Here is a 16085-nt window from a genome sequence, read left to right as displayed (position 1 = left end):
CCTGAAAGTGTTTTATGCTGTTATTATTACCTACTTGCATGCCAAATTTGAAGTTTCTAATAATTATAGTTTCGGAAATAGGGCCATTTCGAATTGAAAATATAAATCCCATTTATTCCTATTCCCGTGGGAATTTCGAAAAATCCTTTCTTAGTGCGCGTCTACACCTATTAAGGAACATATATTCCAAATTCAAGTTTCTAGACCCAGCGGTTGGGCTGTGCGTTGATCTATAAGTCAGTCAGTCAGTCAGTCAGTCAGTCAGTTTCTTCTCTTATATATAGATGATGCCCTGTTGGCGCGGCAATTTAAAATTAATTACATTAATTACTTATACATACATATTATGCTATTTTAACCTCATGTATTTTTTAGGAAGAGGTTTAAGGAACACTTATAAATTAACTTATATAATTAAGGTATCTAAATAATACTTATACATTTATCTAGAAATAACATAAAACTTAGAACTTTGTGGTATCACAGAATGATAGATAATGAATAGATTAGCGTTATTTAATTACTTCTATAAGTAAATATACGCAATGAAGTCAGTTGCGTCCGTGACAGGCAGACAGAGCCCACGTCTCGGTCTCCGCCGGTGAATCGACCTTCGGCGCGCACATGAACTTGACAATCACTTTAGTATTCTCGTTCTAACAAGTACGTTAGATCTCTGAATATTCTCGGCATATTTCCTTACCATGGAACAAGCACTTCCTAGTGTTCCGCGTGTACTTACGGGAATTAGCCAACAGAGGAACAATGTCACAGTCATATCCCATTTCCCAGAAAAGAACCCACCAGCCAATTACCAGGACATCAGTTTGGCGGGAACCATCGAGGTCCTCAAAGACGATATGCCAGTTGAGAAGTCCTATACAAGCATAATTAATACTGCGCTATTCCTAGTTCACTGGAAAAGAAATTGTGAAGTGATGGTGAAAAATAAACAAGTGCAGGATTTAGTTCATTCTAAAGCTAAGTTCGATGTGGTGGTTGTTGAACAGTTTAACAGCGATTGTGCATTTGGTATAGCATACAAATTAAAGGCTCCGTGGTTGGAATGATGTCCCACATACTAATGCCCTGGCATTATCAGCGGCTGGGTATTCCTTATAATACGGCCTATGTTCCATTCCACTTCCTTGAAGGCGGCACAAAGCCTTCGCTGTACCAACGAGTTGAAAGAGTTTTATTCGACGTGTATTTCAGAACACTGTACTACTTCGTTACGCAAAGAAGCGATCAGAATACCCTCGCTCGATATTTCGATGAAATTCCCCCCTGGATCAACTGGCTGGCGAAATGAAATTTTTACTTGTGTATCATAACTTTATTTTGACTGGTTCAAGGTTGTTTCCTGCTAATGTAATAGAAGTCGGCGGTTATCATGTTTCGAAAGCAAAGCCTTTAAATGGTGTAAGTTTTAAATAGAATATATATGGTCGATGTCCATTTAAAGATTAGCTACCTAGCCTCTACCCGTGGCTGTCATTTGAATTGAAATTACGATATTTTGCAAAAAATCCCGTGCAAAATTCCAAAAATTACACCGTGGTCTTCATTAACGTGCGTAAAAAATACTCGTGTGAAATTTCACGTCTCTAAATCTAGTGGTTGAGACTTCAATATTTTATCCTGAATCCATAAAAATAACGGGACTACTACGTGTTTGGTAATGCAAAGATCCAGCTATTTTTGCATGCCAAATCTGATTCAAATCCATCCAGCCATTTTAGTGTGAAAGAGTACCTACCTACCAAACACACGCACACACGCATGCACACATTCACCAAATTCCGAATTATTAGTAGAAAGTAAGATGTGTAACGTTAAGCTATAAGTTACTAGATGTTGCCCGCGACTCCGTCTGCGTAGTATTCGTTTATCGCTATCCCGCGGGAACTATGCAATTTTCCGAGATAGAAACTATTCTATGTCCTTCCCCGGGACTCAAACAATCTGTGTACCGAATTTCATCTAATTCGGTTCAGCGGTTTAGACGTTATTGAGTATAACAAACATCCAAACATCTTCACAAACTTTCACATTTATAATATTAGTAGGATAGGATAGGATTAGATTTTTCCATAAGACTCGGCAGATGATTTAAAATTGCGGGATTTCCGAAAATTTCATCCTGGATTTCATTGACGTCACATTTATAACAGTTGTATGAAATTTCATGTCTCGCAACCCAGCGGTTGTTTGCTCGCAAAGCCGTGGGACATCGGGATAAATGCAACTTATGTGTTACTAGCTTTTGCCCGCGTAGAATTCGGTTATCGCGCGCTGTTCCCTCGGAACTGTCCATTTTTCCGGATAAAAACTAGCCTATGTCACTCTCTGGCCCATAAACTCTCTCTATGCTAAAAATCACGTCGATCCGTCGCTCCATTTCAACGTGAAAGATGGACAAACATACAAACACAGACACTTTCGCTTTTATATTATTAGTATGGATTATCGATTTCCAGCTATTACATACCAAATTTTATCCAAATCCGTGCAGCTATTTTAGCCTGATGAAGTAACAAACACACACGCACATATGTCACTAACTTACTTACGCATTTATAATAACTATAAGTACTTAGTACCCTAGGAATAAGTGAGGTAAGGATGTGTGTATGTAACCGTCAAGTACCTACGCTATAAGCTTTTGTGTTTAAAATGTGGTTTAAACAATCTTTCTTTTTCTACAGACACTAAAGAAATTTGTAGATGAAGCGAAGCATGGCGTGATATACATAAGTTTTGGATCAGTGATCAGCCCCTCCTCTTTGTCTCATGAGAGGGTGAAAGCCATCTTAGAAGTCGTGTCGGAACTACCCCAAAGGTTTATCTGGAAAGGAATAACAAGACTTTACTAAAAGCTCAAGATAAACTTTATACCGACAGTTGGTTGCCTCAGGTTGACATTTTAGGTAACTATAATACCTAATGTTTTATTAATGAACTATGCACTGTAGACAGAGGGAAGGATGACAAATTCTTTCTGGGATCCCGAGGCCTGTCTATCACACTTGAAATCACGATCGTTTTCACCGCTTCTTTCTGTCACACGGTATAAGACGAGGGTAGAAAAAGATGGTAAATGCGATCGCGAACGTCAGCACGTTATAACAATACGGCCTCTGATTGTCGCAAGAGAGTATGAAATAATTTAGTGAATATTATCCTTAAGTAACTGTTATGAGAAAACGCGGAATTCGAGACCTGTAAAAACAATATTGAGAGATTTGACTGTTTATCGTTTTCCATTTTTTAACCCCCGACGTAAAAAGATTGATGTTATAAGTTTGACTGCTATGTGTGTCTGTCTGTGGCATCGTAGCTCTTAAATGGGTGAACCAACTTGAATTAGTTTTTTTTTATTGAAAACAAGGTTCTAGCAATGGTTCTTAGACATGTTTTATCAAAATCGTTCACAATGTCGGGGGTTTTCTACTTTTTTGTTGATTAGGTAATTTAATCTAAGATAAAAATTATCCTGGTCGTTCCTAGAGTCTTAAATATCTTCATACGGTTGACTGACTATTTTAAGCGTGAAAGCGATACAAACAAACATTATATTTTTTTTTTTTTACATTATAATTATATTAGTAAGGTTAGCTCACTTTTGACACTGCCTAGCTCTGTCCTCAGGTGTTTATTTATTTTAATTTCCTATTCTATCCTTTTCTCCCTTGCGGCCTTATGTTAATCTGTTTATGTAGTGGTTTATGTATTGTTATATTGCATGTATGTAATAGTCTTTGTATCTTATTTTAATGTTATTGATTTTTTTTTGTTTTTATTTTCTGTTTCTGTTCCGCCACTTTTGTAACTATATATTTCTTGTACCCAACGGTTGTCTGGAAGAGCTTTTAAGCGATAAGACCGACTATTGTACGTGAAGTAAGTATATTATATTTTTTTTTTTTTACTGCTTTATAATAATATTATTGTATGTAGGTTATAGTATAGAATAGTAAGGATTACTTTTGGATTTGTTGAGTTGGTTTGTTCTAAAAAGTTTTTTTTTCTACAGGTCATCCAAATACATTGGCATTCTTTTCTCACGCTGGCATGGGCGGAACGACTGAGGCGATACATTTTGGTGTTCCAATAGTAGCAATGCCAGTGTTAGGTGACCAACCTGCCAACGGAGCCGCAATAGAAGAGAGTGGACTAGGAGTGCAGGTTCAAATAAGAGATTTAAATAAAGAAAATCTTCTGGCTGCTTTTAGAAAGGTTTTGGATGTCAAGTAAGAAGAAAAAGCTACTTTTTTATGATGTTTGAAGCTTTAGCAATTTTCCCTCATAATTATTAACACCTTATAGGTATTACTGACCGTCAAACCAGTCTGTCCACCTGGTTGGGAGGTACACCCGGGAATTAATCATGTCTTTTTGACCAACTTTAAAAATCCAGCCAAGAGCGTGTCGGACACGCCCAAGATAGGGTTCTGTAGCTGTTGAGAAGAAATCAAGTAATATTTTTCTAAGAATTTTGTATTTTGTGGGGAATCTTCCAAGTTTAGATATATTTTATACCTTGTAGTTTAGCCTATAGGCTGCTATTTGCTCTTAAACTACTAATAATTCTCAAGAAAACTTAGCCTTAGCAAGTTTGATATACTAACTAGTTACCATCATGATTTTTTCCAAAATTTACAAAACAATAGTCTAGTTTTTGCTCGATTTTAATGAAAATTTGTATTTTAAAGTTGAATATTACGCAAACAGATTACTAAATCGAAAAATCGTCTTTATAACCTCGCAATGATTTTAAAATAACTATCCAAAAATACCCCACACTATAGGGTTAGACGAGAAAAAAAAACATCCCCACTTTACGTCTATGGGTGTACTTTACTTACCCTATTTTTTTTTACCATTATGCCGGCATAATTACTGGATATACGAGTATCCGTGCAAAATTACAGCTCTCTACGAGGAGCACTGATAGTCTCTGATCAAAGCCGCGGACGGACAGACAGACATGGCGAAACCATAAGGGTTCCGTTTTTGCTATTTTGGCTACGGAACCCTAAAAAGGAGGTTATCAATTCGATTGTATTTTTTTTTATTTGCTTATATGACTTCGATACGTCTATTGGCCGAAACGTGGAGGTAATTTTACCAATATACTCGTACAAGGCATTCATGAAATTATTGTAGTTTAAGTAGCGTTTTGATTGTCTCTTCAAACCGCCGATAGAAAATATTGTTTCTTTTGTACATTAAGATAGACGTGTGTTCCTCAATTCAATACTTAAACTAAGTTCAGCATCACTATCAGGTTGAAAAAAATTATAGCTGAATAAGAAAACCCCCCTCAAATAATGTATCGCGGGGGATTTTTCGCTGTAATTCCTTTCGACAAATTATTGCGAATCCTTTGTCGCTTTGATTTATTTACAATTTCCTTCCTTCATTACTGGTAGCGTTTCTAGTGCGAATGGAAGTAGTGCCATTAAAAGTACCTACTGGAGAAGAAACTATTGCGAATAATCCATCTCTGGCTCCTTTCACCAGTCGGGTTTTTGTGGTTTTTTTTCTCAGTACCGCTTCAGCCAGTATTATTAAAAGAGATGATGATTGTTAACTTTTTATAAGACCCTGTCTGCATTGTTTTTTTTCCGCGCGAATTATATTCCGATTTCTTTGCGATCTCTTTCCACCAGTGCGGTTACTCGTATAAGATTCAGTGTGTTACAGAACAGGGAGAAAAAACCGCGCGAAAAAAATTCGCAGTGCGGACAGGGTCTAAGAATAATACCGCCTTGTCCATCCATTGTGTTAATAAACTTGAGATGATAAATGACGTTTAACCTAGCGGTCAAATAGCTCGAATAGTTACCCCGTCACATACTAATGTTATTTAATCATGTTATCTACCTGTCCTGTCCGTCTATAAAACAAAAATAAAAAGATGGAGGTGAGCATAGTAGGTACCTAATTGTTTTAAGTTTTATTGATATGAACTTCCGCAAAGTAAAGCCAGATTCAATAAATTATTAAAAATATATATGTTACTTAGCTACTTCTTATTGCTTCAGGTTTCGAGAGCGAGTGAAGCAAGTCTCAAAAGCTTGGCACGATCGTCCTATGCCCCCGCTCGACACAGCCATTTACTGGACGGAGTTCGCTGCTCGTCACACAAACTTCACATTCCGGACGGCAGCAGCTAATGTTCCATTATACCAACACTTTTATTTAGACGTTATTTGTGTGTTTTCTATCTTCGTCGTTATTTTAGTAGGAGCAATTAGATTATCTTTGAGAGTTTGTCGATCAAAGTCACCTGGTAAAGCAAGCGAAAAGAAGCAGAGCAAAAAATCTAAGCGTGCCTGATGCTTAGTATCTACTGAGTCTGTACTTAATAGCTGGTTTCCATGGAATAAACAAAACTTTTGTTTTATTTTTCTTTATTTTACATAATTATAGTACCCAGCTGGGTAGCAACATAGCCAAGCGGATTAACTCGTTGAAGTGGCAATGAGCAGGTCGTATATAGCACGGGGAACAGATGTCCGTTGCGGACGAAAAGTTCTGGAACGAGACCAACGAGGTTGACAGATGACATGGTTAAAGGCGCAGGCTCACGTTGGATGCAGGCGGCTTCCAACCGAAGCAACTGGAGGTCTATGGAGGAGCCCTATGTCCAACAGTCGATGTTCTATGGCTGATATGATGATGATGTCGTCGATTTTCCTATTCAGTGATTGTCTTTCACAGATATCCAAAATTTATATATCACATAAATGCAGACACTGAGTCACTCACCTAATTGGATTAGATATATTTAAGGTGAGTTTATATTAATTATATATTAATATTATGTATGCAAATACATAATAAGTGCTGTTCAGTCTGAGTGCCTAATGAGTTGATAGGTACCATTTTCCTTGTAATGTGTGGGATATTTAGTTAATGAAATGTTTGTGTTGATTATTTCCTCAGTCTCGAGCTTAAATTATTAGTCACAAGCCTTTACCCACAGCTTCGCTATTACGGTATCGTTTAGCGAATTAGTTTTTTTATTTTTTATTCGACTGGATGGCAAACGAGCAAGTGGGTTTCCTGATGGTAAGAGATCACCACTGCCCATAAACATCTGTAGCACCAGGGGTATTGCAGATGCGTTGCCAATCTAGAGGCCTAAGATGGGATACCTTAAGTGCCAGTAATTTCACCGGCTGTCTTACTCTCCACGCCGAAACACAACAGTGCAAGCGCTTTGCTTCACGGCAAGATTATCAAACAAGATGGTGGAGAGTTAGGGGAAGTAATTAAACGCACATCAAAAAAAGTCCACAGTCCTTTTATCCAAAAAAAAACCGAATTCACATCAAAATTACTGATTGCACAGAAAAATACTCAACTCAAAATATTAAGTAATAAACTGCAAACTATATTCATGGCGTACCGCTATTTATCTTAAAGTAAAGCATTTTTATTATTGCACAGCTAATAATGACTAACGCACAACATATCTTGTAACTCTTTTTTTTAAATATAGCTTCTATTTTAGCACATCATAATACACTCTGAGATCTTAAAAAAACCTTCGGATTTTAGAAGCATTCTTCGGGTATTGACGATGACACGCGATCGTGATATGCGGTTCTGTTCTGTTATCAACTTGCAAAACTTTTCGAAATTACCGTAATAAGTTATGTAAAGAATAACCATTAGTAGGTACAAAATAAACCTTACTGTAATAATATTACGCTTATTTATCTTTTTCTAATTTTAATACAATTATGACTTTTTGTCATGCTACAAATAGAACAAAATCAGCATTTTCGAATTTTTCCATCGTTTATTTAAATAGAGAACACCCCGCCTTAACACACTACTTTTGTTTGAAAGTATATAGAGCTGATATACGGTGTCTACTTCTCTTGGGTATGTCAAATAATATTTTTGGTTTGCTTCGTTTAATATTCTTTTAATGTACTTTTCAAAATCCTCGTTACTTCTATAACTCGGTCTTGAACCTCATTAAAATATTTACAATAGGTATTTGAAACTTTCGGCTTCTTTTTTTTTAAAATATATACATTTTATTATAAACAATTTCCCGTTATTGGTTATTTACAGAAATATCCTTTTTAAGTTGACCCTCTATAGAAATCAATTTTCTGAAAATAAACTAAATAAATAAGTGAGTAAGTGAATAAGTGAGTGAGTAAGTGAGTAAGAAGTGGTGGTTTTAACTGCTCTATATGATTCAATGAAAGCACAACGAGTGCACTCTCCGCGTGATGGATTGCTACTAAGTCAAAAAGACAATCGTCATTTTCTACAACACGAATCCTTCCGATTTCCCCCGAAACCTAGAAGCGGAGGAAGAGCTCACGGAATGTAATTACCTATCAACTTATTTTCTGCATGTATATACTTTTACAAAACCAGCACTAGTAGGGGCCAAATTATTTCCTAAATAAATAAGGTTCTGGCGCTTTGCCGGCCGCTGCCGCGGTGCGCTCGCTTTGCTCGCTCGGCTCGCGCGTTGTAGTCGCAATGAGGGCTATCGTTTTTTGTCTCGCTAGATGGCGCACTGTTGCGTGAGGTTTTTAAGTATGGCTTTCAAAGTCTGTTATTACGGGCGTGAAAACAAAGTTTAGATTAAAATCATATTTAATACACCTTAAAACCGTACCATAAAAATATCGAGCATGCCACAATGTTGCAAAGTCCCCGTTTTGTTCAGAAAAAAGGGAGGACAAAGGTTTCCGAAAGACAAAACTGTCTCAAAACACAGACATTCATTGCCCCGGAACGCATATTTGACATAATTAATTTCAGATATTGCAAAATATTCACAAAATAATTCTAATTATAAATAAACCCGCGTAGCTCACCCAAAAACTATGAGATTTGACATTTCGGAGACCTCACGCTACACTAGCGCCTCTAGCGGCGAATTCATTCGCGATAGCCCTCATTGTACCTAACGCTCCTCGCTCCGCTCGTAGTCGTACCTAATTTTTCGGTGCCAAATTGACAGTAAAAGTTATTTTGCTATGATAATGAGTACCATCTACGCAAGCTTTAGTTAATTTGCTGTGAAGTCAGTATTTTTAACCGACTTCAAAAAAGGAGGAGGTTATCAATTCGGTTGTATTTTTTTTAATGTTTGTTACCTCAGAACTCCGTCATTTATGAACCGATTTAAATTTTTTTTTGCGGTCGTCTAGGAATGTCTTCAATTAGGTGCACCAAATCAGGATCTGATGATTGGATCTTAAGGACCTCGAGGGAACTTTTCAAATGTTGTATGGTCACCTATAGTCAATTGGATATAATTTAGTAGTAACTCGTGCATTTGCTCTTGAAAATCATCATTTGGTTAAGTGGAACTGATGATGAAGACAGTTGACCATCAGAGTTACTACTCAATAACAAGTATTTTACGGGTTGAATTTTAATTACTTTGACACAGTTGCTATGCAATTTATGCTCTTCGTAACGCATATAGGTAAAACGGGTGGTGAAGCACCAGGACTCTTCAATAATGAACGGCTCTGCATCGGAAAAAGCAGTATTTCGTAAAAGGTGACGAGCAGTTGATATTAAACTATTGACACTAAAAAGCATGAAAAATAAAAAAAATATAACAAAAAATTAAACCGACTACAAAAAACCATGAAAATAATTTTCTACCAGTCTGAAGTCGGTCGTTGCCTCAGCACGAGCCAGCAGGCTTGATTGAAGCCCAATATAAAGTGCGTAGGTGAGGTAGATGACTATAGGACTCCACTCCTGCTGGCTCGTGCTGAGGCACCGACCGACTTCAGACTGGTAGAAAATTATTTTCATGGTTTTTTTGTAGTCGGTTCAATTTTTGTTATAATTTTTTTTTGCTGTGCTGTCAGTATTTTTGATGTGGTTGTAGTTTGTGTTTTTGTATAGTTTGTGTCGATGTATATTTTCGAATTATCTGCAGTATTAGTTTTGCTACACATTTAGTTTTTTTTTGTATTGAAATAATTTAATTGATGTACAAAGGTATATAAATGATGAGAATAAATTGATAGGCAATTATTTATTTGATGTGCAATTAACAATATTCCATTAGTTAGTAACTAGGTGCCTGTTTTTGTACGAGTACTTGGGTAGAAAAAGCGATGCGTGACCATTGCCAAAACTTTACATTAGGCGATTCGCTATCGTTGAACTCAAAACAGAGATCTACCTAGGTTAGGAACCTACCTAGGTACTAAATAAGTGGCTTTTGCCTAAAGTATGCGTTATTTTTAAATAAGGGTCGCCTAGAATATTATTATTACTCTCCCCCTCATCTTACCCCTAGAATTTTGGCGACTAGTAATTCATATTTTATTGATGTTAAGAAAGTTCCGCAAAGTAACGCCTGATTCAATAAATTATTTAAGAAAGCTGTTTTGCATTTGTAGAATCTAAAGTTCGATATTTTTTAAATCTGCGAATATTTGTTTGTGGGTTTTCTAGAATACCTGTAAGTAAAAAAAAGTATTTTTCTACTCTTATAGTATAATCTGTCAATTATATGGTCAAAAATTATACAATAATAACTAACGTTATAAGTCTGTTTTAAGTTCTATGCTCTATGGTGCAAATATTATAACATAGGTTATAGTATAACATAATAACCCATATACGTTATGCCAATCCAATTTATGGAAAGTGTAAGCAAACCGATTTCGACCCACTGGATCACAATTATCTATAATTCGTGTCAAAAAAATTCATCATTTGAAAAATCTTCTTCAAAATCTGACGTTATTTCTTGAACGAAATTCGTGTATAATCTGTAGTAGCATAGACTAGCGTAGAGATGGTGGAAAATTTGACATTATAAAAATCGATTAATACTCGATTGAATAAGCGATTATTATTTAATTACCTTAAAATTAAAAAATAGTTACTGCTTTTATAATTGAATAAACAGTCTTTGGAATTAAATCAAGTATTTTAAATCATAAAATGGACAAAAATACTTTGATCTATTCAATTAATAAATTAATCGATTTACTGAAGAGATTAATTATTTTACAATAGGTTCTAGGTTTTCACATCATTAATGTCTATGGTCGGGTTAATGGCGTCTTTGTTAACCCCTTTGGTTAACCCTTTCTATAAATTGGATTGGCATAAACGGAACTGAGTAATATAATAACATTCGAAAAAAGAATACTGAAATCGATTTTGATAATCAAGATTCCTTAAATATGCGTGTCATGTGATTGGTTGCTTATTGGTTGCTTAAAAATGAGTACGAACTGCTGTAAGCCAATGACAATCAAGGTTTATTTTTTCAAGCGAAATTTAGTAATTCAGAACACGCTGATCAAGCTCTATGGTACGAGTACGGTCGCAAATTAAAAAAAATAATAAAGCGGGAAATTAATTAATATAAAGCTGATGCTGTTGTTATTGTTGGTATAAAGTAATTAAAATTAATTAAAATGAGTGATGATAATGAGATATATAGATGGTATATAGATGTCCTCAATCCAATTTCAAATTCTTTATAAAACAAATAGACTATATTCTTCATAATTTTAATAAACATAAAATCCTAATCTGCGGTGACTTCAATATTAATATAGCAGACAATTCAGCCCCAAATTCTAAACTGTTTTTACAAACACTCCGAGAACATAATCTAGAGCCTACTATTATAGGACCGACCCGAACAACTCAGACTACTGCCACTACTATAGATAATATATTTACGAATATAAAAGATTATACTAATACGATGATAGTCCCGTGCTCATTTTCCGATCATGATGTACAGGTTATATCGTTAAATGTGCGTAGTTTATCTAACAAAAGATCTAGGAAGACAGTTAAAAAGAGACTTTACACAGAAGCAGCTAATAAACAATTCAGAAATGCTCTAAAATTAATTGATTGGTGGAACGTATTTTGTGATTGTGACCATGAGCAACAAATAATAAGATTTTATCATATCATTAACGAACTCATAAACACTTTCTATCCAGTTAGAAGTATTACTGTTAAATACGACAACAATAAAAAATGGCTGACACGAGGCATTAAAAAGTCTTGTAGAAATAAAAGAAGAATGCTCTTGAATTTGAGACGTAAGCATGATGATAGATTGCACTCATATTACAAGTTATATCAAAACATTATTAAAAAAATACTTGTGACAGCAAAGATAATCTACTCAAGAACAAGAATTAATAACGCAAAATGTAAATCTAAAGCGGTTTGGAATCTGGTAAAAGAAAATACTGGAAAATTAAAACAGCACAAAGAAAGAAAATGGAAAATAAAAATAAATAATGACACTATAACTGACCCTAAGATTATAAGTGATATGTTCAATAACTTTTTTGTGAATATTGGAAACGATAATAAACAGCATTCAAGCATGGACTACAATTTATATCTCCAAAAGAAAAAAGTTGACAATGAAAAGTCAATGTTTCTATCACCAATTTCAGAACCTGAGATTATTGCTATTATTAAAAATTTAAAAAATAGTAACGCGTGTGGACCTGACGATATAAATACAGCCATCCTAAAGAGTAATTTTGATATACTATGCATTCTTTTAAAGCTGGTGTTTTTCCTGACATACTCAAACACGCTAAAGTAATACCCGTACACAAAAAGGGAAGTTTTATAGACATGAACAATCACAGACCAATCTCCTTAATATCCGTCATAGCCAAAGTCTTCGAGAAGTGTTTAGCAGTGAGAATAGAAAAGTACATGAATGAACGAAACTATATAACCGCTAATCAGTTTGGTTTTCGTAGACACAAGGACACGAGTTTGGCAATTACTGGGCTAGTTTCTGAGGTGATGAATAACCTTAATGATGGCATGAAATGTGCCGGTATCTTTTGTGACCTTAGTAAGGCGTTCGATTGTGTAGACCACAAAATATTATTACGCAAATTAGAATACTACGGTATACGGGGCTCTGTTCATTCGCTATTGTCTTCATATTTGAGTAATCGTCGTCAATATGTTGAACTTAAGCATAATGATGATAATGGAAATGAAACTATCACAAATTCAAGCGATAGCGTCATTAGATGTGGAGTTCCGCAGGGTTCTGTACTTGGTCCACTCTTATTTACTATTTTCATCAACGATCTACCAGAAAGTTTATCAGGCGGAACTCCATACTTATATGCTGATGATACCAGTATAATATTCAAATCTCAGTCATACAATTCACTACAAGAGTTGACAAAACGTAATTGGAATAGTATGTGTAATTGGTTTGATGCAAATGGCTTAAAGTTGAATTATGATAAAAGCTTTTATATGATTTTCAGAAGAGCGGAGAGCTCTGGTGATGTTATCTTGGATTTACCAATAAATAAAACATATTCCACTCGGTTTCTGGGCATTGAGTTGGATACACACTTGAAGTGGCATAATCACATAGACTACATCTCCAAAAAACTCGCAAAAGCCTGTTACGCAATGAAAACTATGGCAAAAGTTGTTGATGTAAATACACTTAAAATGATTTATTTTTCATACGTAGAAAGCCTTATCAAATATGCTATTGAAGTGTGGGGAAATAGCACTAGTATAAACAAAATACTACTTATACAAAAAAAGTGCATTAGAATTATAGAAAAATGTTTTCCTACTACACACCGACATCTATTCACGAAGCACGGTCTTAGTACTGTCATTGGATTGTACATTTACCAAATTGCCAGACATGTTTATAAAAATAAAAGCTCATACAAATTGGTTGGCCAAAGTCAAAGTTACTCGTTAAGACGAAATCATTATATTACACTACCACGGTCGAATTTTGTTTTGTTCCGAAAAAGCATCAATTATATAGCAATTAAAGTATTTAACCACCTACCAGATAATATTAAAGGGTCTGAAGACCTGAGAGTATTCTCGAAGAATCTTAAAAGTTATTTGGCTACGAGACCCTTTTACAGTCTCGATGAGTATTTTGGTAAATTATATGACTAATTATTGCTTTTGACATTGAATGAAATAATAATAATATCTATAAAATCACCTCACTTTATTATTACTTCGTCTATTCGCTGTTTGAAAGTATCTATACGTTTGTTCAATCTCTCAGTGTTGTTAAAATAATTATGTATTACTTATCTTAAAATGTGAATATTTATCAGTCTTTTGTGAAATGTTATTCTGAATTTAATTTTGAATTGTATATGCATGATCTAGGCTTAGTTTTATTTTCATTGTACACAATTTTGCATGATACTTGTTATCTGTTGAAAGCAAATAAAGAAACTGAACTGAACTGAGATACCGTGTAGGTAAGTACTCCCGAAAACATTTTAACGATGGTGCAAATAGTCACTGCAAGTTAATGTCTATGTCTAAAGTAAAAAAAAAAAACTGTATAACAAGATTTACAACAATCTCATGCAATGGAGAATCGACAAAAGTATTATTTATATCTTTTTCGGAAAATGTGTTGTTGGTGTATTTTCAAGAAGTAAGTAGCAAATTTAAGCCATCAACATTGTGGGCTGAGTACCTACTGCTGAGTTATGCCACGCTGGAGTGGAGTGTTTTGATACTTATAGAATCGTATCGCGGAGTGGGCCGCGCCGGTTCTACTGCGGATATCATTTCTGATTTTATCCCGCAGAGAAATCCTAAAAAACTAATTATTTTAAAAAGTCGCTGAACTAATGTTATTCAGTTTGATTTCAGAGTATGATCTATGTCTTAATTATTTGCTCATACTACAGGCCACACCCGGTATATACATCCATACTATTATACTATTTTATTATATATAATATTATAAATGCGATATATGCGATATATCCTACTAATATTATAAATGTGAGTTTGTGAGTGACTATGTTTGTTACTTCTTTACGCTGAAACGGGCTCACGGATTTGGATGAAATTTGGCGAAAAGTTAGTTTATAACCTGGATTAAAACAAAGAATACTTTTTTATCCCGATATTCTCACGGGATAAAGATAAAATCTCGAAATAACAACCGCTGCGCTTAGAGTCATGAAATTTGGTATGTAGGTAGTTGGACGTCTGGAATAACACATAGGCGACTTTTTGACCCGATAGGTATTACCAAGGGATACCTAGGGATAAAATCTTGAAATAACAACCACTGGGCTTAGAGCCATGAAATTTGATATGTAGGTAGCTGGACCTCTGGAATAACACATAGGCTATTTTTTACTCCGATATTCCCACGGGATAGGGATAAAGTCTTGAAATAATAACCGCTGAAATAGGGGATGAAAGTTTATATGGAAGATCATCATTGTCGAAGATAAATAATGGATGGTTCTTTTTGTAAGTTGGCATTTGAGCTGAGCACTAATAAGAAATAAATAGATATTTGTTCAAGCGTTTTTGAAAAATTTACCTGCGAGGAAATAAAATGGGGGTTGAAGGTCTATATGGAACGTCGTCATTGTCACAGATAAATCGATGAATCCTATGAAACTCGGCATTTAGGCATATAGGATAAATTGTTCGAGCGTTTTTTTTTATTCTGTCACAGGATCAAATAGGGGATGAAAGTTTATATAGAAGGTCGTCATTTTCGAAGATAAATCGATGAATCTTTGTGTTTAGGTATTCGATAAGAACTAAAAAAAACCGGTTAAATTCGACTCGGACTCGCGCATCAAGGGTTCCGTACAAATTTATAGATATTAATGAATATCCAGTCAGACCCTTCTAAGCTTATAAGCAAAATGTACACAATGTGGGGTCATTTTAGATGGCTTATTGACATAGACAGTCAGACATAAAAAAATATGATTTTCAGAATTATCTTATTTATTGTGTTATAAAAGCTACCTTTATGCTAAACTCCAAGCCGGAAGTACCCTCCCTATAACTTTTTCTGTTAAGGCGATTTGTATGGAAACACGTTTTTAATGACTGAAGCTTTCGATTTCCTTAACTTAGAAGAGTGATTTTTTTCACAGCTTTCGGGGCTATTGACCTGATTTTAGGGTTTTAATTTCAACTCGACACCGATACTCCACGCGTTTAGAAAGAAAGAAAGAAAGAAAAGTTTATTTTGGCTCCAAAATGTACCACCTAAAACTAAGACTAGAACT

The 16085-nt window shown here is 35.1% G+C and overlaps 1 pseudogene; it reads left to right on the top strand.

The window, feature by feature from the left end:
* Positions 1–6712, top strand: part of LOC141429927 (UDP-glucosyltransferase 2-like) — a 6997-nt pseudogene extending 285 nt beyond the window's left edge.
* The last annotated feature ends 9373 nt before the right edge of the window (positions 6713–16085 follow it).

Source organism: Choristoneura fumiferana, chromosome 7, assembly GCF_025370935.1.
Source record: "Choristoneura fumiferana chromosome 7, NRCan_CFum_1, whole genome shotgun sequence".
NCBI lineage: Eukaryota > Metazoa > Arthropoda > Insecta > Lepidoptera > Tortricidae > Choristoneura > Choristoneura fumiferana.
Note: the sequence above shows the minus strand (reverse complement) of the source record. Positions and strands in the feature narration are given on the sequence as shown.